This window comes from Garra rufa, chromosome 2 (assembly GCF_049309525.1).
Source record: "Garra rufa chromosome 2, GarRuf1.0, whole genome shotgun sequence".
Taxonomy (NCBI): Eukaryota; Metazoa; Chordata; class Actinopteri; order Cypriniformes; family Cyprinidae; genus Garra; species Garra rufa.
The window spans coordinates 53,766,582-53,788,883 of NC_133362.1; the positions used below are offsets into that span (position 1 = coordinate 53,766,582).

Consider the following 22,302-nt stretch of genomic DNA (forward strand, 5'->3'; position numbering starts at 1 on the left):
AAGCCTAGTTCAGACTGCATGATTTTAGCCCCGATTTTGACTCGCCGACAGGTTTTGAGAAATCGCCGACAAATGCCCGAAACCACAGGCAAATCGGTGCTCGTTCACGTGAGTGACAATCACACAGTGTGAACTATCAAAGATGCGATCTGAGAGAATCGCCGACGTGTCGCCGACAACCGTGAGATATTTGGCATGCTAAATATCTGGACCTGTCGGCGATTCAAAATCATGCCGTGTGAAAGGTGATCTGACTGAAAATCACATCGGCGATTACCTACAGCCAATGAGATAGCAACATCCAGGCCAGCGGAAAGTTGGGGGAGGAGTTATGAAGGTATAGATCACAGTATCAACAAGAATAGCTTCGGCTTCTTTTCTTTTCGCTGCAAATGAGTGCACATGCTATTTGTATGACAAGCTTTTTGCGGGCTACCATTTTTTATAATAATACCAGTCTCATGTGAGAACTTGCACGCCTGACCTCACGTTGTTTCCATGTCACATTTCGCGTGTGTTTGGTTGTGAGACGTAGTTCGCGGACCGGGACAAAGTTGTCGGCGATTCTTCCTATTGTAAAGTCATGCAGTGTGAAACCCCCTGTCTCCGATCCATCGTGCAGTGTGAACACAGCAGCGACAGAATGCAACCCCAGATAGTCATGCAGTGTGAAAACATCTGTGACGCGATTGCTTTGAAAATCGTGCAGTCTGAACTCGGCTTTAGACCACTCAGCCATCCTGACAGTACGACAGCTGTGCTGTAAGTATCGGTGCAATTAATAAACTAATGGGAATCCAAAAGTTTGAGCTTTCGTCAAGTGACAGATATTTGCCATATTTAATATCTAAGAACATATTCTATGTTGCTTAAGTCATTTATGACATTTTTTCGGGCTCCTGAAAAATAGTTGTCAGAAGTGGGATTTGAATCTACGCCTCCATTCGGAGACCAGAAGCCTCAGTATTTGAGAAGGTTGAAACCTTGAGTCTGGCGCCTTAGACTGCTCGGCCACCCTGACAGCACGACAGCTGTGCTGTAAGTATCGGTGCAATTAATAAACTAATGGGAATCCAAAAGTCTGAGGTTTTGTCAAGTGACAGATATTTGCCATATTTAATATCTGAAACACATGCTATATTGCTTAAGTGACATATAAGGATATATGGAATTTTTTCAGGCTTCTGAAAAGTTGTTGTTAGAAGTGGGATTTGAACCCACGCCTCCAATCGGAGACCAGAGGCCTCAGTGTTTGAGAAGGTCGAAAGCCTTGAGTCTGGCGCCTTAGACCGCTCGGCCATCCTGACAGCACGACAGCTGTGCTGTAATTATCGGTGCAATTAATAAACTAATGGGAATCCAAAAGTTTGAGCTTTCGTCAAGTGACAGATATTTGCCATATTTAATATCTAAGAACATATTCTATGTTGCTTAAGTCATTTATGACATTTTTTCGGGCTCCTGAAAAATAGTTGTCAGAAGTGGGATTTGAACCCACGCCTCCATTCGGAGACCAGAAGTCTCAGTATTTGAGAAGGTTGAAACCCTTGAGTCTGGCGCCTTAGACCGCTCGGCCATCCTGACAAAACGACAGCTGCGCTGTAAGTATCGTTGCAATTAATAAACTAATGGGAATCCAAAAGTGTGAGGTTTTGTCAAGTGACAGATATTTGCCATATTTAATATCTGAAACACATGCTATATTGCTTAAGTGACATATAAGGATATATGGAATTTTTTCAGGCTTCTGAAAAGTTGTTGTTAGAAGTGGGATTTGAACCCACGCCTCCAATCGTCGACCAGAAGCCTCAGTGTTTGAGAAGGTCGAAACCCTTGAGTCTGGCGCCTTGGACCACTCGGCCATCCTGACAGTACGACAGCTGTGCTGTAATTATCGGTGCAATTAATAAACTAATGGGAATCCAAAAGTTTGAGCTTTCGTCAAGTGACAGATATTTGCCATATTTAATATCTAAGAACATATTCTATGTTGCTTAAGTCATTTATGACATTTTTTCGGGCTCCTGAAAAATAGTTGTCAGAAGTGGGATTTGAATCTACGCCTCCATTCGGAGACCAGAAGCCTCAGTATTTGAGAAGGTTGAAACCTTGAGTCTGGCGCCTTAGACTGCTCGGCCACCCTGACAGCACGACAGCTGTGCTGTAAGTATCGGTGCAATTAATAAACTAATGGGAATCCAAAAGTCTGAGCTTTCGTCAAGTGATAGATACAGTATTTGCCCTATTTAAAATCTGAGAACATATTCTATATTGCTTAAGTCATTTTTGACATTTTTTCGGGCTCCTGAAAAATGGTTGTCAGAAGAGGGATTTGAACCCACGCCTCCATTCGGAGACCAGAAGCCTCAGTATTTGAGAAGGTTGAAACTCTTGAGTCTGTCGCCTTAGATTGCTCGGCCATCCTGACAGAACAACATCTGTGCTGTAAGTATTAGCGCAATTAATAAACTAATGGGAATCCAAAAGCGTGAGCATTCGTCAAGTGACAGATATTTGCCATATTTAATATCTAAGAACATATTCTATATTGCTTAAGTCATTTATGACATTTTTTCAGGCTCCTGAAAAACAGGTGTCATAAGTGGGATTTGAACCCACGACTCCATTCGGAGACCAGAAGTCTCAGTATTTGAGAAGGTTGAAACCCTTGAGTCTGGCGCCTTAGACCGCTCGGCCATCCTGACAGTACGACAGCGGTGCTGTAAGTATCGGTGCAATTAATAAACTAATGGGAATCCAAAAGTCTGAGTTTTCATCAAGTGATATATATTTGCCACATTTAAAATCTGAGACCAGAACGTCAACTATGCTGTAAGTATCGGCGCAATTAATAAACTAATGGGAATCCAAAAGTCTGAGTTTTCGTCAAGTGATAGATATTTGCCACATTTAAAATCTGAGAACATATTCTATATTGCTTAAGTCGTAGATGTCATTTTTTCGGGCTTCTGAAAAGTTATTGTCAGAAGTGGGATTTGAACCCACGCCTCCATTCGGAGACCAGAAGCCTCAGTATTTGAGAAGGTTGAAACCCTTGAGTCTGGCGCCTTAGACCGCTCGGCCATCCTGACAGTATGACAGCTGCGCTGTAAGTATCGGTGCAATTAATAAACTAATGGGAATCCAAAAGTTTGAGCTTTTGTCAAGTGATAGATATTTGCCATATTTAATATCTGAAACACATGCTATGTTGCTTAAGTGACATGTAAGGATAAATGGAATTTTTTCAGGCTTCTGAAAAGTTGTTGTCAGAAGTGGGCCTTGAACCCACGTCTCCAATCAGAGACCAGAAGCCTCAGTATTTGAGAAGGTTGAAACCCTTGAGTCTGGCGCCTTAGACCGCTCGGCCATCCTGACAGTATGACAGCTGCGCTGTAAGTATCGGTGCAATTAATAAACTAATGGGAATTCAAAAGTCTGAGCTTTCGTCAAGTGATAGATATTTGCCCTATTTAAAATCTTAGAACATATTCTATATTGCTTAAGTCATTTTTGACATTTTTTCGGGCTCCTGAAAAACAGTTGTCAGAAGAGGGATGTGAACCCACGCCTCCATTCGGAGACCAGAAGCTTTAGTATTTGAGAAGGTTGAAACCCTTGAGTCTGGTGCCTTAGACCGCTCGGCCATCCTGACAGTACATCAGCTGTACTGTAAGTATCAATGCAATTAATAAACTAATGGGAATCCAAAAGTCTGAGTTTCGTCAAGTGATAGATATTTGCCACATTTAAAATCTGAGAACATATTCTATATTGCTTAAGTCGTAGATGTCATTTTTTCGGGCTTCTGAAAAGTTATTGTCAGAAGTGGGATTTGAACCCACGCCTCCATTCGGAGACCAGAAGCCTCAGTATTTGAAAAGGTTGAAACTCTTGAGTCTGGCGCCTTAAGCCTAGTTCAGACTGCATGATTTTAGCCCCCATTTTGACTCGCTGACAGGTTTTGAGAAATCGCCGACAAATTCCCGAAATCACAGGCAAATCGGTGCTCGTTCACGTGAGTGACAATCACACAGTGTGAACTATCAAAGATGCGATCTGAGAGAATCGCCGACGTGTCGCCGACAACCGTGAGATATTTGGCATGCTAAATATCTGGACCTGTCGGCGATTCAAAATAATGTCATGTGAAAGGTGATCTGACTGAAAATCACATCAGGGATTACCTACAGCCAATGAGACAGCAACATCCAGGCCAGCGGAAAGTTGGGGGAGGAGTTATGAAGGTATAGATCACAGTATCAACAAGAATAGCTTCGGCTTCTTTTCTTTTCGCTGCAAATGAGTGCACATGCTATTTGTATGACAAGCTTTTTGCGGGCTACCATTTTTTATAATAATACCAGTCTCATGTGAGAACTTGCACGCCTGACCTCACGTTGTTTCCATGTCACATTTCGCGTGTGTTTGGTTGTGAGACGTAGTTCGCGGACCGGGACAAAGTTGTCGGCGATTCTTCCTATTGTAAAGTCATGCAGTGTGAAACCCCCTGTCTCCGATCCATCGTGCAGTGTGAACACAGCAGCGACAGAATGCAACCCCAGATAGTCATGCAGTGTGAAAACATCTGTGACGCGATTGCTTTGAAAATCGTGCAGTCTGAACTCGGCTTTAGACCACTCAGCCATCCTGACAGTACGACAGCTGTGCTGTAAGTATCGGTGCAATTAATAAACTAATGGGAATCCAAAAGTCTGAGCTTTCGTCAAGTGACAGATTTTTGCCATATTTAATATCTAAGAACATATTCTATATTGCTTAAGTCATTTATGACATTTTTTTGGGCTCCTGAAAAATAGTTGTCAGAAGTGGGATTTGAACCCACGCCTCCATTCGGAGACCAGAAGTCTCAGTATTTGAGAAGGTTGAAACCCTTGAGTCTGGCGCCTTAGACCGCTCGGCCATCCTGACAATACGACAGCTGCGCTGTAAGTATCGTTGCAATTAATAAACTAATGGGAATCCAAAAGTGTGAGGTTTTGTCAAGTGACAGATATTTGCCATATTTAATATCTGAAACACATGCTATATTGCTTAAGTGACATATAAGGATATATGGAATTTTTTCAGGCTTCTGAAAAGTTGTTGTTAGAAGTGGGATTTGAACCCACGCCTCCAATCGGAGACCAGAGGCCTCAGTGTTTGAGAAGGTCGAAACCCTTGAGTCTGGCGCCTTGGACCACTCGGCCATCCTGACAGCACGACAGCTGTGCTGTAAGTATCGGTGCAATTAATAAACTAATGGGAATCCAAAAGTTTGAGCTTTCGTCAAGTGACAGATATTTGCCATATTTAATATCTAAGAACATATTCTATGTTGCTTAAGTCATTTATGACATTTTTTCGGGCTCCTGAAAAATAGTTGTCAGAAGTGGGATTTGAATCTACGCCTCCTTTCGGAGACCAGAAGCCTCAGTATTTGAGAAGGTTGAAACCTTGAGTCTGGCGCCTTAGACCGCTCGGCCATCCTGACAGTATGACAGCTGCGCTGTAAGTATCGGTGCAATTAATAAACTAATGGGAATTCAAAAGTCTGAGCTTTCTTCAAGTGATAGATATTTGCCATATTTAAAATCTAAGAACATATTCTATATTGCTTAAGTCGTAGATGTCATTTTTTCGGGCTTCTGAAAAGTATTGTCAGAAGTGGGATTTGAACCCACGCCTCCATTCGGAGACCAGAAGCCTCAGTATTTGAGAAGGTTGAAACCTTGAGTCTGGCGCCTTAGACCGCTCGGCCATCCTGACAGAATGACGGCTGCGCTGTAAGTATCGGTGCAATTAATAAACTAATGGGAATTCAAAAGTCTGAGCTTTCATCAAGTGACAGATATTTGCCATATTTAATATCTAAGAACATATTCTATATTGCTTAAGTCATTTATGACATTTTTTCGGGCTCCTGAAAAATAGTTGTCAGAAGTGGGATTTGAACCAACGCCTCCATTCGGAGACCAGAAGTCTCAGCATTTGAGAAGGTTGAAATCCTTGAGTCTGGCGCCTTAGACCGCTCGGCCATCCTGACAGTACTACAGCTGTGCTGTAAGTATCGGTGCAATTAATAAACTAATGGGAATCCAAAAGTATGAGCTTTCGTCAAGTGATAGATATTTGCCATATTTAAAATCTAAGAACATATTCTATATTGCTTAAGTCATTTATGACATTTTTTTGGGCTCCTGAAAAATAGTTGTCAGAAGTGGGATTTGAACCTACGCCTATATTCGGAGACCAGGGCCCGTATTCACAAAACATCTTAAGGCTAAAAGTAGCTCATAACTTGCCGATTTAGGAGAAAATCTTAAAAATAATGGGCGTGTCAGTCCTAAATTTAGGACTCCTAAATTTTTGCTCTAAGAGTATTTCACAAAGCGTTTTAGCATTAAAACTAGCTCCTAAATATGTGAAACGTAAAAGTTGATTTATACAAGACGCGCCTGCTAATTTGTTTGGATGCGCGGCAAAAGTGACGTCATCGCGGCGTTTTTGACTGAATGGGTACGTCTGTACAGACATCTCTATGATCCATCAATGCGTGATTATAGAGATACTGCAAATAACTCTTGAACAGAAATCGCCACCAGCGTTGGACTTTTGCAAGAAAGTTTGTGAAATTACATTTGAACACTTGTGTTGGTTTTACTGTGTTAGACTGATAATAAAATATTTTTCATAATTGCTTGTGCTAGTGTTTTACATTAGTTTTGTGGTGTAAACACATGTCAATTTATTAAGGTTGATTAACTCTCCTAATATCCTCAGATTTCCCAACATTTTTTCCATGCCAATTAATGGGAACCTAGCAGGGTTACATTTGTAAAAGCAGCGGCTATTTGCATTGTGTATTTATTTGAGTATTTACACTTTGTTAAAATAGCAGGATTTTCTGCTATTTATAATAATATTTATTGCAAATAGAAGCAAGTATCAAGTAGTAGAATAAAAGTATTGAGTGTAAATTATAGTTTTAATTCAAATTATTAAATATTGGGACAATAAGCCAACCCTAACTGATACTTTATTTTCAACTTTTCGATTATTTCCTTTATTTTTATTGAAAATAAATTATTTTCCGCTTTGATTTGAAATTTGAAAAGGGAGAAAAAAAGGTACTCAACTGGCGGATTCGAACCTGTATCGATCGCATTGAAAACAGACGAATACACGATTTATCATCTGCGCCACTGGAGATTACACGTTATTTGGGGAAGATGTACAGCACAAGACATAAAGACGACACTCAGCTTAATACTTAATAAATTAATACTTAGCTAAAGTTTATTATTAAACATTTATGAATGCACAGACTTTTTTTCTTAAATGTAAATCTTGCTTTAGAGTGTTCATATATATATATTTACATGTATGTATGTATGTATGTATGTATGTATGCTCTCTCTCTATATATATACACACACACACACGTATAGTCAGAGCCTGCAACCATAAAACTTTTTATCTTACCACTACAAGTTCTCCTAAATGCCAGTAAAAGTTTTTAGCTAAGAGTTTTCTCTTAAAACCTATTCACAAAGCTGCTGAGACAAACTTTTACTAAGGAACAGAGAGAAGACCTAAGCTAAGAGTAAGGGGCGGGGTTGACCTTGTTACTATGGATGATGTCAGCATGTTAACTAACTATGCACACAATGATTGGCTGAAAGGGAAAGTGTCTCTGTCAGACATTTATTCATAGAAATATTAAAGTGCAATATTACGTTGCCGTATTCAAATAAAGGTTTTAAAATAACAAATATTGCCATATGCAAATAAAGATTTTAAAACGCAGGCTAAGTCACTAATTAAACAATTATATGTTCAGCTAATTGTCAGCCTCTTACATGTGTGCTCCTCATGTACAATCAGTGGATATGTATATAAACAGCCTTTTAATTAACAGGGTAGAATAATCATGGCTGATAGTAAGGCATGTAAACGTAAGAGAAAACCAAACTGGACGCAAGAACAGCTCTTACTTCTTGCCCAACTTGTTCATGAACACAAGGGTGTAATCAAGGGAAAATTTGGAGCCGGGATAACCTCCAAAACTAAAAAGGATGTGTGGGAAAATATATGTTTGCAAATAAATGCAGCTTTCCCACTTTTGTCCAGAAGCAAAGATGACTGTGAAAAGCGCTGGTATTCTTTGCAAAGTCAGGCCAGGGCAGAGATTGCAGAATTCAAGCGACAAACAACTGCTACAGGTAAAAGTGCATTATTTTCAAGATGACCATAATGTTTTCATGTAACCTTGTTATGCTATTGCAGATTAAATCTATAGCCTAATTAAAATATTTATTGTATTCATAAGGAGGTGGCTCAGCACCCAAGGCTTTATCACCTGTTGCCTCCATGGTGTACAGTGTCCTTGGGCACTCAGACACCAGCATAACAGGGCTGGAGGGATGTATTGACCCAGCAATGCAATTGCTGAATGAACTTGAGGAGTAAGTGTTTATTTGTTTGTTTTTTTAATGTAAACATTTGCCTCAATTATTCACAGCTTCCATTAATGATTGTCATTTTTATAAATCAATTAAGAATCACATAATTACAATGACTTACAAAAAATAATAATCATAATAATGATTTTATAAATGTCTCACAACATAGGGTACTCAAAATAAGATGCCAAAACTCTCTCTCTCTCTCTTTTTTTTAGGGCAAACACTTCATCTGGCAATTATGGCAATGCTCCTGCCCCCACTGCCCCAGATCTTCCTGCCCTTTCTCCAGGCTCTGCTCCTGCCAGTCCTGCAGCAACTGGTGGTGGTGGTGCTGCTGCTCCAACAGCATCTCTGTTGGAACAGAAATTGAAACTTGAAATTAGTTTATTAAAAAAACAGCACAGGCTCCTTGACACACAGGAGAGGCTTCTCCACTTACAAGAGAAGTACTATTCTCAGAAACTGAACATGCTTAAAGAGAGACAATCTCTTGAATAAAAACATTAAAATCATAACTTGTTTTGTGACTTATTTTTTTGTAGATTCAAGATGAAGCTAAAATAAAATGTGTCATTTAAGTACTTATTATAGCCTGGTAATTCAAGGTCTGTATTTAAGCAGAGAAGTGACATTACTCTGCTAGTCTGTGATACTGTTGTTGTGATGGTTTACCCAAAGTGTGTATTGACGAAGTGGTCCCTGTATGCCAGTCCACTTTGTAGCATGTGAACAACCACTCTGCCTTCTTCAGCAGCAGCAGAATCATCATCATCATCATCATCCTCTTCATTTTCCTCTGGCTGTGGAATATTTTGTTGCTTGCACAGGTTATGCAGAATGGCACAGACAGTGATGATCCTGCTCGCTTTCTCTGGTGTTAGCCGGATTTCCCCATGTAGGACATGAAACCGACGTTTCATCTGTCCAATGCCCCTTTCCACAACACTGCGAGTTTTCTTATGGGCTCTAAAACATATATAACGTCTTGAGTGAGACAGTGAATACTGATCGAAAGGTTTAAAACCGCTGAACATATGTTGTCTGTGTAATTTTGTTTATTTTTATTTTTTTATTTAAGTGTTTTTGTTACCAAAACAACCAGTGTTGTAGTGCACTTCTTTATCAGTCGGTTTTGCGTATACCCACTTCTAAATCCCCTGATGCGCATCATTCAGTAGTGTCGCGCATTAGCCAAATTCACTACATGAATAACAAATCACATGTGAATAAATGTAAATGTTCCCTTAAAAAACCCAGTAAAGACAGTGAAACAGTCCTTTAAAATATGTTTGATGATTGCGCCTGATGCGCCCGCTACTCCTCCAGCCCAGATGCTGCCAGTTGTGTCAGGGGAGGCGCGTAGAGTGGAGATTATTGATTAGTAGTACATTATAACAAAACCAATACCGTAAAAATTAAAATAAGCAGGTTTTTCAACCATAAATTTCTTAAACAAGTGAATAATTTATTGTGGGGGGATCAATTATGCATATACCCACTTCTGCAGGCACCACTAACACCACTGAATATAAAGCAAGCATTTTGTTAGCTTACCTGTTGTAATTCAACTGTGGTCCTGGTTGTGGGTGGATGTAAGGCGTAAGAAGCCATGTCCTGCATGGATAGCCACTGTCCCCCACCAAGTGACATCCAGGTGGGACATGATGCCTCTCAAACAGAAGCCTCAAGCCACTCTCTTGTAGGATCCGGGAGTCGTGTGTTGCACCTGGCCACTTGGCGACAATGTCCAGAATATTGTAACTGGCATCAAAAACCACCTGTGTGTTAATGCTGTGAAATTTTTTCCTGTTTACAAATGCGTGCTCATCTTCTGATGGTGCAATGATTCGGACATGTGTCCCATCTATAGCACCAACTACACCTGGTAATCCAGCTATGGCCATGAATTGGGCTTTGTTTCTGTGTAGTTGGCGAATGTCAAGAGGAAAGTTTATAAATTGACGGATGATGTGAGGTCGACAGAGGGCATTTATAGTTTGATGCAATATTCTGCTGACGGATGGCTGAGAAATTCCTAATTCATCTGCACTGCATAGCTGCATTTTACCTGTGGCCAGGTATCGTAGCGTTGTCAAAACCTTAATCTGTGGCGTTATTGGATTATTTCTGTTTGTTGGTGAAGTGACTACATCCCTGACAAGTTCCACAACAGTCATAATACCTTCGCGATTAAGACGATACCTTTTTAAAAGGTCATTATCGTCAAATGTTTCTAAAATGTTTCTGTTCCGAGGTAGATTGCCAGCAACAGCCATTTTTAGGATAGTTTTATGACTTGATCTTAGTGATTTAGGAGTCCTCTCCACTCTTCTTAACATTTCACAGATTTAGGAGCTAGTTTTAGTGCTAAAACGTTTTGTGAAATACTCTTAGAGCAAAAATTAGGAGTCCTAAATTTAGGATTGTTTTAAGCATTATTTTTAAGATTTTCTCCTAAATCGCTAAGTTATGAGATAGGCTACTTTTATCCTTAAGATCTTTTAGGAACAGGGGCCCAGAATTTGGTGATGTGCGCGTGCAGGCAGCACAGGCTTGCGGTGCAGAAGAACGCGTCGAGTATAAATCGTCCTAAATCATGCTTAAATCACAAGATCAAATCCTAACCTTCCTAATATTGCTGTTGCTGGTGATCGCCTCGGAACTTAAATGTTTTAGAAACACTCTGCATGTATATATATATATATATATGCACACATATTCCTACACAATTTTTTTTAGTCTTGGAGGTTATTTTCATTTGATTATATCCTACGTTGGGCAAGAAGTAACAGCTGTTCTTGCATCCAGTTTGGTTTTGTTTTACGTTTGCGTATCTCGCTATCAGCCATGATTATTCTATCATGAATAGAAAACAAGGCATTTCTGTAGGCGCCGATAGCCTAGCGGTTAGTGCGTCATATATAGCGTAACTCTGCTCAAAACGCCCTGAGTTCGATTCCTGTCTCGAAACATTTTGCTGCTCCCGCTCCCTTCTCTTCACCCAATGATTTTGTGTTAGTTCTCCGCTATTCTGTGTCATTAAAAGCATAAAAAGCTCTTTAAAAAAGTCTGTTTACATGCATATCAGCTAATTGTTTCTTATAAGAAGCACACAGGTAAAAGGCTGTCAATCATTTGAACACTTGTTTATTAAGTGACACTTGCCCTGTATTTTAAATTATTTTTGAATGTGGCAACATTTTTACTAACTTTTTAAAACTTTATTTGAATAAGACCATTTACAACATTTACTACAATATTTCTATGAATAAATGTCTGACAGAGATCCCTCCCCTAACAGCCAATCACTGTATGCATGGTTAGTGAGCATGCTGACATCATCCATAGTAACGAGGTCAACCCCGCCCCTTACTCTTAGCTTAAGACTTCTCTCTACTGCTTAGTAAAAGTTTGTCTCAGCAGCTTTGTTAATAGGTTTTAAGAGAAAACTCTTAGCTAAAAACTTTTACTGCTATTTAGGAGAACTCTTAGTGCTAAGATAAAATGTTTTGTGAATACGGGCCCAGAAGCCTCAGTATTTGAGAAGGTTGAAACCTTGAATCTGGCGCCTTAGACCGCTCAGCCACCCTGACAGTACGAGAGCTGTGCTGTAAGTATCGGCGCAATCAATAAACTAATGGGAATCCAAAAGTCTGAGTTTTCGTCAAGTGATAGATATTTGCCACATTTAAAATCTGAGAACATATTCTATATTGCTTAAGTCGTAGATGTCATTTTTTCGGGCTTCTGAAAAGTTATTGTCAGAAGTGGGAAATGAACCCAAGCCTCCATTCGGAGACCAGAAGCCTCAGTATTTGAGAAGGTTGAAACCCTTGAGTCTGGCGCCTTAGACCGCTCGGCCATCCTGACAATACGACAGCTGCGCTGTAAGTATCGTTGCAATAAATAAACTAATGGGAATCCAAAAGTCTGAGCTTTAGTCAAGTGACAGATATTTGCCATATTTAATATCTGAAACACATGCTATATTGCTTAAGTGATATATAAGGATATATGGAATTTTTTCAGGTTTCTGAAAAGTTGTTGTCAGAAGTGGGATTTGAACCCACGCCTCCAATCGGAGACCAGAAGCCTCAATATTTGAGAAGGTTGAAACCTTGAGTCTGGCGCCTTAGACCGCTCGGCCATCCTGACAGTACAACAGCTGTACTGTAAGTATCGGTGCAATTAATAAACTAATGGGAATTCAAAAGTCTGAGTTTTCATCAAGTGATAGATATTTGCCACATTTAAAATCTGAGACCAGAACGACAACTATAGTGTAAGTATCGGCACAATTAATAAACTAATGGGAATCCAAAAGTCTGAGTTTTCGTCAAGTGATAGATATTTGCCACATTTAAAATCTGAGAACATATTCTATATTGCTTAAGTCGTAGATGTCATTTTTTCGGGCTTCTGAAAAGTTATTGTCAAAAGTGGGATTTGAACCCAAGCCTCCATTCGGAGACCAGAAGCCTCAGTATTTGAGAAGGTTGAAACCCTTGAGTCTGGCGCCTTAGACCGCTCGGCCATCCTGACAATACGACAGCTGCGCTGTAAGTATCGTTGCAATAAATAAACTAATGGGAATCCAAAAGTCTGAGCTTTAGTCAAGTGACAGATATTTGCCATATTTAATATCTGAAACACATGCTATATTGCTTAAGTGACATATAAGGATATATGGAATTTTTTCAGGCTTCTGAAAAGTTGTTGTCAGAAGTGGGATTTGAACCCACGCCTCCAATCGGAGACCAGAAGCCTCAGTATTTGAGAAGGTTGAAACCTTGAGTCTGGCGCCTTAGACCGCTCGGCCATCCTGACAATACGACAGCTGCGCTGTAAGTATCGTTGCAATTAATAAACTAATGGGAATCCAAAAGTCTGAGCTTTTGTCAAGTGACAGATATTTGCCATATTTAATATCTGAAACACATGCTATATTGCTTAAGTGACATATAAGGATATATGGAATTTTTTCAGGTTTCTGAAAAGTTGTTGTCAGAAGTGGGATTTGAACCCACGCCTCCAATCGGAGACCAGAAGCCTCAATATTTGAGAAAGTTGAAACCTTGAGTCTGGCGCCTTAGACCGCTCGGCCATCCTGACAATACGACAGCTGTGCTGTAAGTATCGGTGCAATTAATAAACTAATGGGAATCCAAAAGTCTGAGCTTTCGTCAAGTGACAGATATTTGCCATATTTAATATCTAAGAACATATTCTATATTGCTTAATTCATTTATGAAATTTTTTCGGGCTCCTGAAAAATAGTTGTCAGAAGGGGGATTTGATCCCACGCCTCCATTCGGAGACCAGAAACCTCAGTATTTGAGAAGGTTGAAACCCTGAGTCTGGCGCCTTAGACCGCTCGGCCATCCTGACAGTACAACAGCTGTACTGTAAGTATCGGTGCAATTAATAAACTAATGGGAATCCAAAAGTCTGAGTTTTCATCAAGTGATAGATATTTGCCACATTTAAAATCTGAGACCAGAACGACAACTATAGTGTAAGTATCGGCACAATTAATAAACTAATGGGAATCCAAAAGTCTGAGTTTTCGTCAAGTGATAGATATTTGCCACATTTAAAATCTGAGAACATATTCTATATTGCTTAAGTCGTAGATGTCATTTTTTCGGGCTTCTGAAAAGTTATTGTCAGAAGTGGCATTTGAACCCACGCCTCCATTCGGAGACCAGAAGCCTCAGTATTTGAGAAGGTTGAAACTTTGAGTCTGGCGCCTTAGACCGCTTGGCCATCCTGACAGTATGACAGCTGCGCTGTAAGTATCGTTGCAATAAATAAACTAATGGGAATCCAAAAGTGTGAGCTTTAGTCAAGTGACAGATATTTGCCATATTTAATATCTGAAACACATGCTATATTGCTTAAGTGACATATAAGGATATATGGAATTTTTTCAGGTTTCTGGAAAGTTGTTGTCAGAAGTGGGATTTGAACCCACGCCTCCAATCGGAGACCAGAAGCCTCAGTATTTGAGAAGGTTGAAACCCTGAGTCTGGCGCCTTAGACCGCTCGGCCATCCTGACAATACGACAGCTGCGCTGTAAGTATCGTTGCAATTAATAAACTAATGGGAATCCAAAAGTCTGAGCTTTTGTCAAGTGACAGATATTTGCCATATTTAATATCTGAAACACATGCTATATTGCTTAAGTGACATATAAGGATATATGGAATTTTTTCAGGTTTCTGAAAAGTTGTTGTCAGAAGTGGGATTTGAACCCACGCCTCCAATCGGAGACCAGAAGCCTCAATATTTGAGAAGGTTGAAACCTTGAGTCTGGCGCCTTAGACCGCTCGGCCATCCTGACAATACGACAGCTGTGCTGTAAGTATCGGTGCAATTAATAAACTAATGGGAATCCAAAAGTATGAGCTTTCGTCAAGTGACAGATATTTGCCATATTTAATATCTAAGAACATATACTATATTGCTTAATTCATTTATGAAATTTTTTCGGGCTCCTGAAAAATAGTTGTCAGAAGGGGGATTTGAACCCACGCCTCCATTCGGAGACCAGAAACCTCCGTATTTGAGAAGGTTGAAACCCTGAGTCTGGCGCCTTAGACCGCTTGGCCATCCTGACAGTACAACAGCTGTACTGTAAGTATCGGTGCAATTAATAAACTAATGGGAATCCAAAAGTCTGAGTTTTCATCAAGTGATAGATATTTGCCACATTTAAAATCTGAGACCAGAACGACAACTATAGTGTAAGTATCGGCACAATTAATAAACTAATGGGAATCCAAAAGTCTGAGTTTTCGTCAAGTGATAGATATTTGCCACATTTAAAATCTGAGAACATATTCTATATTGCTTAAGTCGTAGATGTCATTTTTTCGGGCTTCTGAAAAGTTATTGTCAGAAGTGGGATTTGAACCCACGCCTCCATTCGGAGACCAGAAGCCTCAGTATTTGAGAAGGTTGAAACCTTGAGTTTGGCGCCTTAGACCGCTCGGCCATCCTGACAGTATGACAGCTGTGCTGTAAGTATCGGTGCAATTAATAAACTAATGGGAATTCAAAAGTCTGAGCTTTCATCAAGTGACAGATATTTGCCATATTTAATATCTAAGAACATATTCTATATTGCTTAAGTCATTTATGACATTTTTTCGGGCTCCTGAAAAATAGTTGTCAGAAGTGGGATTTGAACCCACGCCTCCATTCGGAGACCAGAAGTCTCAGCATTTGAGAAGGTTGAAACCCTTGAGTCTGGCGCCTTAGACCGCTCGGCCATCCTGACAGTACTACAGCTGTGCTGTAAGTATCGGCGCAATTAATAAACTAATGGGAATCCAAAAGTATGAGCTTTCGTCAAGTGATAGATATTTGCCATATTTAAAATCTAAGAACATATTCTATATTGCTTAAGTCATTTATGACATTTTTTTGGGCTCCTGAAAAATAGTTGTCAGAAGTGGGATTTGAACCTACGCCTCCATTCGGAGACCAGAAGCCTCAGTATTTGAGAAGGTTGAAACCTTGAATCTGGCGCCTTAGACCGCTCAGCCACCCTGACAGTATGACAGCTGCGCTGTAAGTATCGTTGCAATTAATAAACTAATGGGAATCCAAAAGTCTGAGCTTTTGTCAAGTGACAGATATTAGCAATATTTAATATCTGAAACACATGCTATATTGCTTAAGTGACATATAAGGATATATGGAATTTTTTCAGGCTTCTGAAAAGATGTTGTCAGAAGTGGGATTTGAACCCACGCCTCCAATCGGAGACCAGAAGCCTCAGTATTTGAGAAGGTCGAAACCCTTGAGTCTGGCGCCTTGGACCACTCGGCCATCCTGACAGTACGACAGCTGTGCTGTAATTATCGGTGCAATTAATAAACTAATGGGAATCCAAAAGTCTGAGCTTTCGTCAAGTGATAGATATTTGCCCTATTTAAAATCTTAGAACATATTCTATATTGCTTAAGTCATTTTTGACATTTTTTCGGGCTCCTGAAAAATAGTTGTCAGAAGAGGGACTTGAACCCACGCCTCCATTCGGAGACCAGAAGCCTCAGTATTTGAGAAGGTTGAAACCTTGAGTCTGGCGCCTTAGACCGCTCGGCCATCCTGACAGCTGTGCTGTAAGTATCGGTGCAATTAATAAACTAATGGGAATCCAAAAGTCTGAGCTTTCATCAAGTGATAGATACAGTATTTGACCTATTTAAAATCTGAGAACATATTCTATATTGCTTAAGTCATTTTAGACATTTTTTCGGGCTCCTGAAAAATAGTTGTCAGAAGAGGGATTTGAACCCACGCCTCCATTTGGAGACAAGAAGCCTCAGTATTTGAGAAGGTTGAAACTCTTGAGTCTGTCGCCTTAGATCGCTCGGCCATCCTGACAGAACAACATCTGTGCTGTAAGTATCGGCGCAATTAATAAACTAATGGGAATCCAAAAGTCTGAGTTTTCGTCAAGTGATAGATATTTGCCACATTTAAAATCTGAGAACATATTCTATATTGCTTAAGTCGTAGATGTCATTTTTTCGGGCTTCTGAAAAGTTATTGTCAGAAGTGGGATTTGAACCCTCGCCTCCATTACGGAGACCAGAAGCCTCAGTATTTGAGAAGGTTGAAACCCTTGAGTCTGGCGCCTTAGGCCGCTCGGCCATCCTGACAATACAACAGCTGTGCTGTCAGTATCGGTGCAATTAATAAACTAATGGGAATCCAAAAGTCTGAGCTTTCGTCAAGTGAAAGATATTTGCCATATTTAATATCTGAAACACATGCTATATTGCTTAAGTGACATATATAATATATGGAATTTTTACAGGCTTCTGAAAAGTTGTGAGTTTGAACCCACGCCTCCATTCGGAGACCAGAAGCCTCAGTATTTGAGAAGGCTGAAACTAGAGGTCGACCGATATTGGTTTTTACCGATACCGATAGCTAGGTTGGACCACGCTGGCCGATACCGATTAATTAACCGATAGTTTTTGAAAATGGATACTGAACGGCAACTAAAATAGTGCTGTACTATTTAAAAAAAATACTAAACCTTACTTTGTAAATGAATAAAAATAATAATAATTATATATTGATCATTAAAGTTATTTCATAGTTCATTAATGTTAACAAAATAAACTTCAAAATTTAACAATATTACAGTAAATGTTGAAATTAACAGACTCTAACAAGGAACAACACTTCTATTCTACAGCTTTCATCAATCTTAGTTGATGTTACAAATGGGCTCATTGTAAAGGGGTGTGAATCTTTACATTTTAACAATATGTAAAATTGCAGGTTTTATGCCTTTTGTTTATATTTGGAATCTCTGTATGTCAGTAGGCCTACTGCCATCTTAAAATTAAGATTCAATTTAATTACGATTTTCAATATTTTCAATATCAACTAAATATAACCATGCGTCTCGGTCCGTGTACTTTTTCGTTCATTCATTATTCTATTTTGAAATGAAAGATGAAATTTAAAAAAGGGTGCAGCTTGGTTTTTTGTTTAATAGAAAAAAAGCAGAAATGGCTGTATTTTGTTTTCCAAATGTATTGTTGTCATCAAATAATAGTATTAGAAAATTGGACTCATTTCTGATCGTTTTTTAATTTGTAATATTTATTTGTACATTTATTGTATTTCATTTGACTGATCCCAGCTAACACAATTACGTCGTGACGACGTTACTGGACCGGACCATATTTGTCGCAGCGACGTACCAAATAACGTTCCAGCGACATAACTTTGTGATTCCCATATTCGTCGTAGCGACGTTATTTGGTACGTTGCTGGAACGTGGTGAGTACGTCTCCACGACCAAACTGGCACGTCGTGAGGACGTTACTATAAAGGACCACATTGGTCGCGGCGACGTTCCAAATAACGTACCAGCGACGTAACTTTGTGATTCCCATATTCGTCGCAGCGACGTTATTGCGTTACGTTGCTAGGACGTGGCAAGTATGTCCTAACGACCAAACTAGCACCTTCCCAGTATTTTTAATATTTGCTTCTCACCTTTAGTCCTGTCCGAGGATGTGTTCCTACCACCTTGAAATCAGTATATAATGACAAACTCAAACATTTTCTGCTGTAAAAAACAAACACTAAATCCTTATGTTTTTGTAAATATATTCACTACATACATGCAAACCAATACAAAATCATTAAATTCCAACATAAAATCAGCATTCATTTATTAAATCACCATTTATTCAGTGTTATTTTCTACATATACTAAGCCATTGCATTTTAAACATGACACCTATTATTTAACCATGTAAAGTGCTGCCAAGTCATTAGCACAGATAATTGAACACATCACATAAAGTACATAGTAATCAAAGAATAATACAACCACTGATTAAAATGTTTTACTTTTACTGAAAAATATTAAATATTTAATTAATGATGGGTATAGTATAGTAATAGTTATCAGTAGCCTACTCTTATTAACACAACTCCCCTAGTTTGGTACAAAAATACTGATACAAAGATAGAAACAATTCAGTAGTGATTTCTGTATTACTTTAAGTTAATTTGTTTTCTGAGTGTCCTGTGTATGAAACACCTGCTACAAATATCTGGTGGTGAAGTGCTGTAATACTGCTTCACTCTCAGAAGCAAAACCTAAACAATTACCAAAGGACCATAGTTCTTCTCAGAAGATAACAGAAATAAAGAAAATAGCAACATTAATAAACAGTAAGAACATGTTAATATAACAATGTAGAGATTACATCTCCCCTGTATTAGGCCCACCCAAAAAACATACAGAAAATGAGCCTGTTGACTTTTCAGAAAAATCTGAGATCTCTGTCCCCAGCTGTGGAGAAGACTCTTTGCTGAGAATTTAGGTTCTGGACAGTCGTGAGAGAAAAAGAAGAATGTCTTTCTTACCACAGCAGCAGAAGGTACTCTTTTCTGAGGAAAGGATAGGAGGGTGACACTTCACTCTTGATCTACTCTTGGAGAGTTGATGAGGAGTTTTGCTAAAGAATAAGGTTCCTGCTCAGCACTTGGTCTTATTCAGCAAAGAGTACCTCTAATGCAGTGCCACATACTCCAGATTCTTTGCAAACTTGAAACTTTTAATAAAATTGACCATATTATTGTAGTCAGGTTTATTGTTTTTATAATAACACATGGCATATGTATGAGAAAATTATGTCAAAGGTGTTTTTCTTCCTCTTCGCTATCCTGAGGCTGTACTGTCAATATCCTTCTCTGGCAGCTGAAAGGGAGAATCACCTTGTTAATGTTGCTACTGTATGTACACACAACCAGTCAAAATCTGCAGTCTTTCAGTTTTTTTAATGTTTTTCGACACACCAAAGCTATATTTATATTTAACTTACAATACAATAATACTGTGAAATATTTTAATTTAAAATACGTTTTCTGTTGTTTTTCAAATAGACTTTAAAATGCATTTCTTTCCTGTGAGGCAAAGGTGAATTCTTCAGTAGCCTTTACTCCAGTCTTCAGTTTCACATGATCATTCTCATATGATTTGATGCTCAAAAACATTTTTGATTATTATCAATGTTGAAAACAGTTGTGCTACTTAATATTTCTGTGTAAACTGTGATTTTTTTTAGGATAATTTTATAAATACATAGTTAAGGTTTAAAACCTTTTTTTTTTTTTTTTTTTTTTTACTTTTGTAACATTATAAATGTTTTTACTACCACTTCAGATCAGTTTAATGCATCCTTGCTATTAAGGTCTTCATAAAGAAAAAAAAAAACTTAAGTGACTCCAACCTAGTGTACACAACTAAATTGGGCAACACAGCATATTAGAATGATTTTGAACACTTACAACTGGAGTATTGATGCTGAAAATTCAGCTTTGAATTTAAATGAAAACACACCTTGTAATAAACAATGCACAGATTGCAAAGAACTTACATTCTGATGATTACTTCATTTTCCTCACGGCTGCCTTCCTCAGTCATTCCTAGGCCTTCTCATTTTTCACCTTTCCCTTGAATCCACATAAAATATAAATAAAACTAATTAACCAATTAATTTTATAGACAGTTTGAATACGTTTGTATAAAACTGCAAATCTTCCTTTTAAAATCAGTTATTCTCCAGCTTCTAAAGGAAAGGCACAATCTGTAGCCATGTTCACAGAGAATTTGATCTTACTATTAGGTGTCCTGGCTATTTAGCTTAAAACCTATTCACGAAATTCTTAAGAGTCCACAATAACCAAAAAGAGGGATACGTCATTTGCATTGACTTTTTTTCTTTGTTAAATTTCCACACTAAGCATGGGTTGGAGCTCTTAATACAAAGTGCACCAGATAGAAAAAATGTAGTTTAAAATGTACAGTACATACTTTTGTACACTAGGCCATGCCCCCAGACAGACGAAGGTCCAGCCCCCAAAGTCTCAAACAAATCCTGTGGGAAACACAGCAAAGTGATGTGGTTGTGTATGATTTAGAAATAGGGGAGTCTTACATTGGTCAAATTCAGGCCAACTCAAATATTTTTTAAACATGTTTAAAAATGATCAGGAGCACAGGAGGTGCTCATGAAGGCAGTGGTTTACAATTGTGGTCCAGGTGACCCACAGCACTGCACATTTTGTATGTCTCTCTTGTTAAACCCACCTTCTTCAGATCATCAGCTCCTTAAGAAAGAGCTTCATGAACAAATCTGTCAGTAAAAAGAGATGTGCAAAAATGTATAGTGCTGTGTGTCCCCAGGTCCAGGTTTGAAAACCACTGTTGTAAGTTACCATGACATATGACAATCATACGAGCATCAACAATTTAAAAAAAAAATGTCTCCTGACTGAGGAAAAAACAAAATCATTCACAGGCTCTGGAATTAGACTATCAATTGATATCTATCTAGCTATGAGTAATTGAAATGATAAATCCAACCCTGTGGATTACCTGTCTCTCCTCCTGAGCATTTTGTTGTGTGGGTCCAGGAAGGATACTGCAGCACAACTCCTTCAACCATGAGAAAATGCAGTTCCAGCATGTCTTCACATCCAGGACAACAGAAGGGTCAGGGAGGCCTGAAATATAAATATTTAAGCCACTTAAATCAATTTAAATCTATATTTGTGCCTGAGTGACACTGAAACAATGAGGTTTAGTTTTTTACCGAGGATTTTCTGGGTTCTTCTGAACACAGTCTTCATGATGGATGATCTCTTGATCCTGGATCCTTTCTGCAATACACTTAGAGATGGTTTGAATGTCATGTGGTTGTGTCTAAAATACAAATAGCAGCACCATTAGTCCTGTTGCTTTATATATATATTTTGGTACTGAACAAGTCAGGAACCAAATCAGTAAGTTACCTGTACTTGATACCCATCCCTAATCATAATCATGGTTGTTGTGTTGCTGCTGCCCAGACTCTCTCTCCACCTGTTATTAAAAAAAGTATGTTAGTTTTGAATAAAACATTGATAAAACAATGAACAAAAAATAAAGCATTCAAACTACTACTTAAAAAAAATAGGCTCAATACATTTAGTGCAATAATATGAAAAATTATCCAGAGACCAGCTTTGAGGACGTGCCCACGACGTTTCTGGGACTTTAGCCAAAATCCTTAAACTACTAGGTAGTATCAATGAACATCATTTCTAATAAGCAACTCACTGAATGACTCAACTGGTTCACTGGCAGTAGGGACATAAAATAGTAAACTATTTGTTGGATACATATTTGTTAAAACTAAACTATCAGATCTGTTTGTCAATGAAAAGTCACTAGCATAAAAATTATGCAAGTTATGTATGTAAAAATGTTGTATGTAAAAACCAATAACATGTAACGAGCAAATT

The 22,302-nt window shown here is 38.7% G+C and overlaps 25 non-coding genes across 25 annotated transcripts; all 25 read right to left on the reverse strand.

Annotated features, from left to right (window-relative positions):
• Positions 1-1,196: 1,196 nt before the first annotated feature.
• On the reverse strand, positions 1,197-1,307 carry trnal-caa (transfer RNA leucine (anticodon CAA)). The gene is made up of 2 exons: positions 1,270-1,307; positions 1,197-1,242 (listed from the first exon to the last, which is right to left on the reverse strand). It is a non-coding gene; the product is annotated as a tRNA-Leu (tRNA).
• A 166-nt stretch (positions 1,308-1,473) lies between these two features.
• Positions 1,474-1,584, reverse strand: trnal-caa (transfer RNA leucine (anticodon CAA)). The gene is made up of 2 exons: positions 1,547-1,584; positions 1,474-1,519 (listed from the first exon to the last, which is right to left on the reverse strand). It is a non-coding gene; the product is annotated as a tRNA-Leu (tRNA).
• Positions 1,585-1,759: 175 nt separating this feature from the next.
• trnal-caa (transfer RNA leucine (anticodon CAA)) lies at positions 1,760-1,870 on the reverse strand. Its single transcript has 2 exons — positions 1,833-1,870; positions 1,760-1,805 (listed from the first exon to the last, which is right to left on the reverse strand). It is a non-coding gene; the product is annotated as a tRNA-Leu (tRNA).
• Positions 1,871-2,594: 724 nt separating this feature from the next.
• On the reverse strand, positions 2,595-2,705 carry trnal-caa (transfer RNA leucine (anticodon CAA)). The gene is made up of 2 exons: positions 2,668-2,705; positions 2,595-2,640 (listed from the first exon to the last, which is right to left on the reverse strand). It is a non-coding gene; the product is annotated as a tRNA-Leu (tRNA).
• Positions 2,706-2,981: 276 nt separating this feature from the next.
• trnal-caa (transfer RNA leucine (anticodon CAA)) lies at positions 2,982-3,092 on the reverse strand. Its single transcript has 2 exons — positions 3,055-3,092; positions 2,982-3,027 (listed from the first exon to the last, which is right to left on the reverse strand). It is a non-coding gene; the product is annotated as a tRNA-Leu (tRNA).
• Positions 3,093-3,267: 175 nt separating this feature from the next.
• On the reverse strand, positions 3,268-3,378 carry trnal-caa (transfer RNA leucine (anticodon CAA)). Its single transcript has 2 exons — positions 3,341-3,378; positions 3,268-3,313 (listed from the first exon to the last, which is right to left on the reverse strand). It is a non-coding gene; the product is annotated as a tRNA-Leu (tRNA).
• A 1,443-nt stretch (positions 3,379-4,821) lies between these two features.
• Positions 4,822-4,932, reverse strand: trnal-caa (transfer RNA leucine (anticodon CAA)). The gene is made up of 2 exons: positions 4,895-4,932; positions 4,822-4,867 (listed from the first exon to the last, which is right to left on the reverse strand). It is a non-coding gene; the product is annotated as a tRNA-Leu (tRNA).
• A 175-nt stretch (positions 4,933-5,107) lies between these two features.
• trnal-caa (transfer RNA leucine (anticodon CAA)) lies at positions 5,108-5,218 on the reverse strand. The gene is made up of 2 exons: positions 5,181-5,218; positions 5,108-5,153 (listed from the first exon to the last, which is right to left on the reverse strand). It is a non-coding gene; the product is annotated as a tRNA-Leu (tRNA).
• A 441-nt stretch (positions 5,219-5,659) lies between these two features.
• trnal-caa (transfer RNA leucine (anticodon CAA)) lies at positions 5,660-5,769 on the reverse strand. The gene is made up of 2 exons: positions 5,732-5,769; positions 5,660-5,705 (listed from the first exon to the last, which is right to left on the reverse strand). It is a non-coding gene; the product is annotated as a tRNA-Leu (tRNA).
• Positions 5,770-5,935: 166 nt separating this feature from the next.
• On the reverse strand, positions 5,936-6,046 carry trnal-caa (transfer RNA leucine (anticodon CAA)). Its single transcript has 2 exons — positions 6,009-6,046; positions 5,936-5,981 (listed from the first exon to the last, which is right to left on the reverse strand). It is a non-coding gene; the product is annotated as a tRNA-Leu (tRNA).
• Positions 6,047-12,513: 6,467 nt separating this feature from the next.
• Positions 12,514-12,623, reverse strand: trnal-caa (transfer RNA leucine (anticodon CAA)). The gene is made up of 2 exons: positions 12,586-12,623; positions 12,514-12,559 (listed from the first exon to the last, which is right to left on the reverse strand). It is a non-coding gene; the product is annotated as a tRNA-Leu (tRNA).
• Positions 12,624-12,899: 276 nt separating this feature from the next.
• trnal-caa (transfer RNA leucine (anticodon CAA)) lies at positions 12,900-13,010 on the reverse strand. The gene is made up of 2 exons: positions 12,973-13,010; positions 12,900-12,945 (listed from the first exon to the last, which is right to left on the reverse strand). It is a non-coding gene; the product is annotated as a tRNA-Leu (tRNA).
• A 175-nt stretch (positions 13,011-13,185) lies between these two features.
• On the reverse strand, positions 13,186-13,295 carry trnal-caa (transfer RNA leucine (anticodon CAA)). The gene is made up of 2 exons: positions 13,258-13,295; positions 13,186-13,231 (listed from the first exon to the last, which is right to left on the reverse strand). It is a non-coding gene; the product is annotated as a tRNA-Leu (tRNA).
• A 175-nt stretch (positions 13,296-13,470) lies between these two features.
• On the reverse strand, positions 13,471-13,580 carry trnal-caa (transfer RNA leucine (anticodon CAA)). Its single transcript has 2 exons — positions 13,543-13,580; positions 13,471-13,516 (listed from the first exon to the last, which is right to left on the reverse strand). It is a non-coding gene; the product is annotated as a tRNA-Leu (tRNA).
• A 166-nt stretch (positions 13,581-13,746) lies between these two features.
• On the reverse strand, positions 13,747-13,856 carry trnal-cag (transfer RNA leucine (anticodon CAG)). Its single transcript has 2 exons — positions 13,819-13,856; positions 13,747-13,792 (listed from the first exon to the last, which is right to left on the reverse strand). It is a non-coding gene; the product is annotated as a tRNA-Leu (tRNA).
• A 276-nt stretch (positions 13,857-14,132) lies between these two features.
• On the reverse strand, positions 14,133-14,242 carry trnal-caa (transfer RNA leucine (anticodon CAA)). The gene is made up of 2 exons: positions 14,205-14,242; positions 14,133-14,178 (listed from the first exon to the last, which is right to left on the reverse strand). It is a non-coding gene; the product is annotated as a tRNA-Leu (tRNA).
• A 175-nt stretch (positions 14,243-14,417) lies between these two features.
• On the reverse strand, positions 14,418-14,527 carry trnal-cag (transfer RNA leucine (anticodon CAG)). The gene is made up of 2 exons: positions 14,490-14,527; positions 14,418-14,463 (listed from the first exon to the last, which is right to left on the reverse strand). It is a non-coding gene; the product is annotated as a tRNA-Leu (tRNA).
• A 175-nt stretch (positions 14,528-14,702) lies between these two features.
• On the reverse strand, positions 14,703-14,812 carry trnal-caa (transfer RNA leucine (anticodon CAA)). The gene is made up of 2 exons: positions 14,775-14,812; positions 14,703-14,748 (listed from the first exon to the last, which is right to left on the reverse strand). It is a non-coding gene; the product is annotated as a tRNA-Leu (tRNA).
• Positions 14,813-14,978: 166 nt separating this feature from the next.
• On the reverse strand, positions 14,979-15,088 carry trnal-cag (transfer RNA leucine (anticodon CAG)). The gene is made up of 2 exons: positions 15,051-15,088; positions 14,979-15,024 (listed from the first exon to the last, which is right to left on the reverse strand). It is a non-coding gene; the product is annotated as a tRNA-Leu (tRNA).
• Positions 15,089-15,364: 276 nt separating this feature from the next.
• On the reverse strand, positions 15,365-15,474 carry trnal-caa (transfer RNA leucine (anticodon CAA)). The gene is made up of 2 exons: positions 15,437-15,474; positions 15,365-15,410 (listed from the first exon to the last, which is right to left on the reverse strand). It is a non-coding gene; the product is annotated as a tRNA-Leu (tRNA).
• Positions 15,475-15,640: 166 nt separating this feature from the next.
• trnal-caa (transfer RNA leucine (anticodon CAA)) lies at positions 15,641-15,751 on the reverse strand. The gene is made up of 2 exons: positions 15,714-15,751; positions 15,641-15,686 (listed from the first exon to the last, which is right to left on the reverse strand). It is a non-coding gene; the product is annotated as a tRNA-Leu (tRNA).
• A 166-nt stretch (positions 15,752-15,917) lies between these two features.
• trnal-caa (transfer RNA leucine (anticodon CAA)) lies at positions 15,918-16,027 on the reverse strand. The gene is made up of 2 exons: positions 15,990-16,027; positions 15,918-15,963 (listed from the first exon to the last, which is right to left on the reverse strand). It is a non-coding gene; the product is annotated as a tRNA-Leu (tRNA).
• A 175-nt stretch (positions 16,028-16,202) lies between these two features.
• Positions 16,203-16,313, reverse strand: trnal-caa (transfer RNA leucine (anticodon CAA)). The gene is made up of 2 exons: positions 16,276-16,313; positions 16,203-16,248 (listed from the first exon to the last, which is right to left on the reverse strand). It is a non-coding gene; the product is annotated as a tRNA-Leu (tRNA).
• A 166-nt stretch (positions 16,314-16,479) lies between these two features.
• On the reverse strand, positions 16,480-16,589 carry trnal-caa (transfer RNA leucine (anticodon CAA)). Its single transcript has 2 exons — positions 16,552-16,589; positions 16,480-16,525 (listed from the first exon to the last, which is right to left on the reverse strand). It is a non-coding gene; the product is annotated as a tRNA-Leu (tRNA).
• Positions 16,590-17,029: 440 nt separating this feature from the next.
• On the reverse strand, positions 17,030-17,141 carry trnal-caa (transfer RNA leucine (anticodon CAA)). Its single transcript has 2 exons — positions 17,104-17,141; positions 17,030-17,076 (listed from the first exon to the last, which is right to left on the reverse strand). It is a non-coding gene; the product is annotated as a tRNA-Leu (tRNA).
• Positions 17,142-22,302: the final 5,161 nt, after the last annotated feature.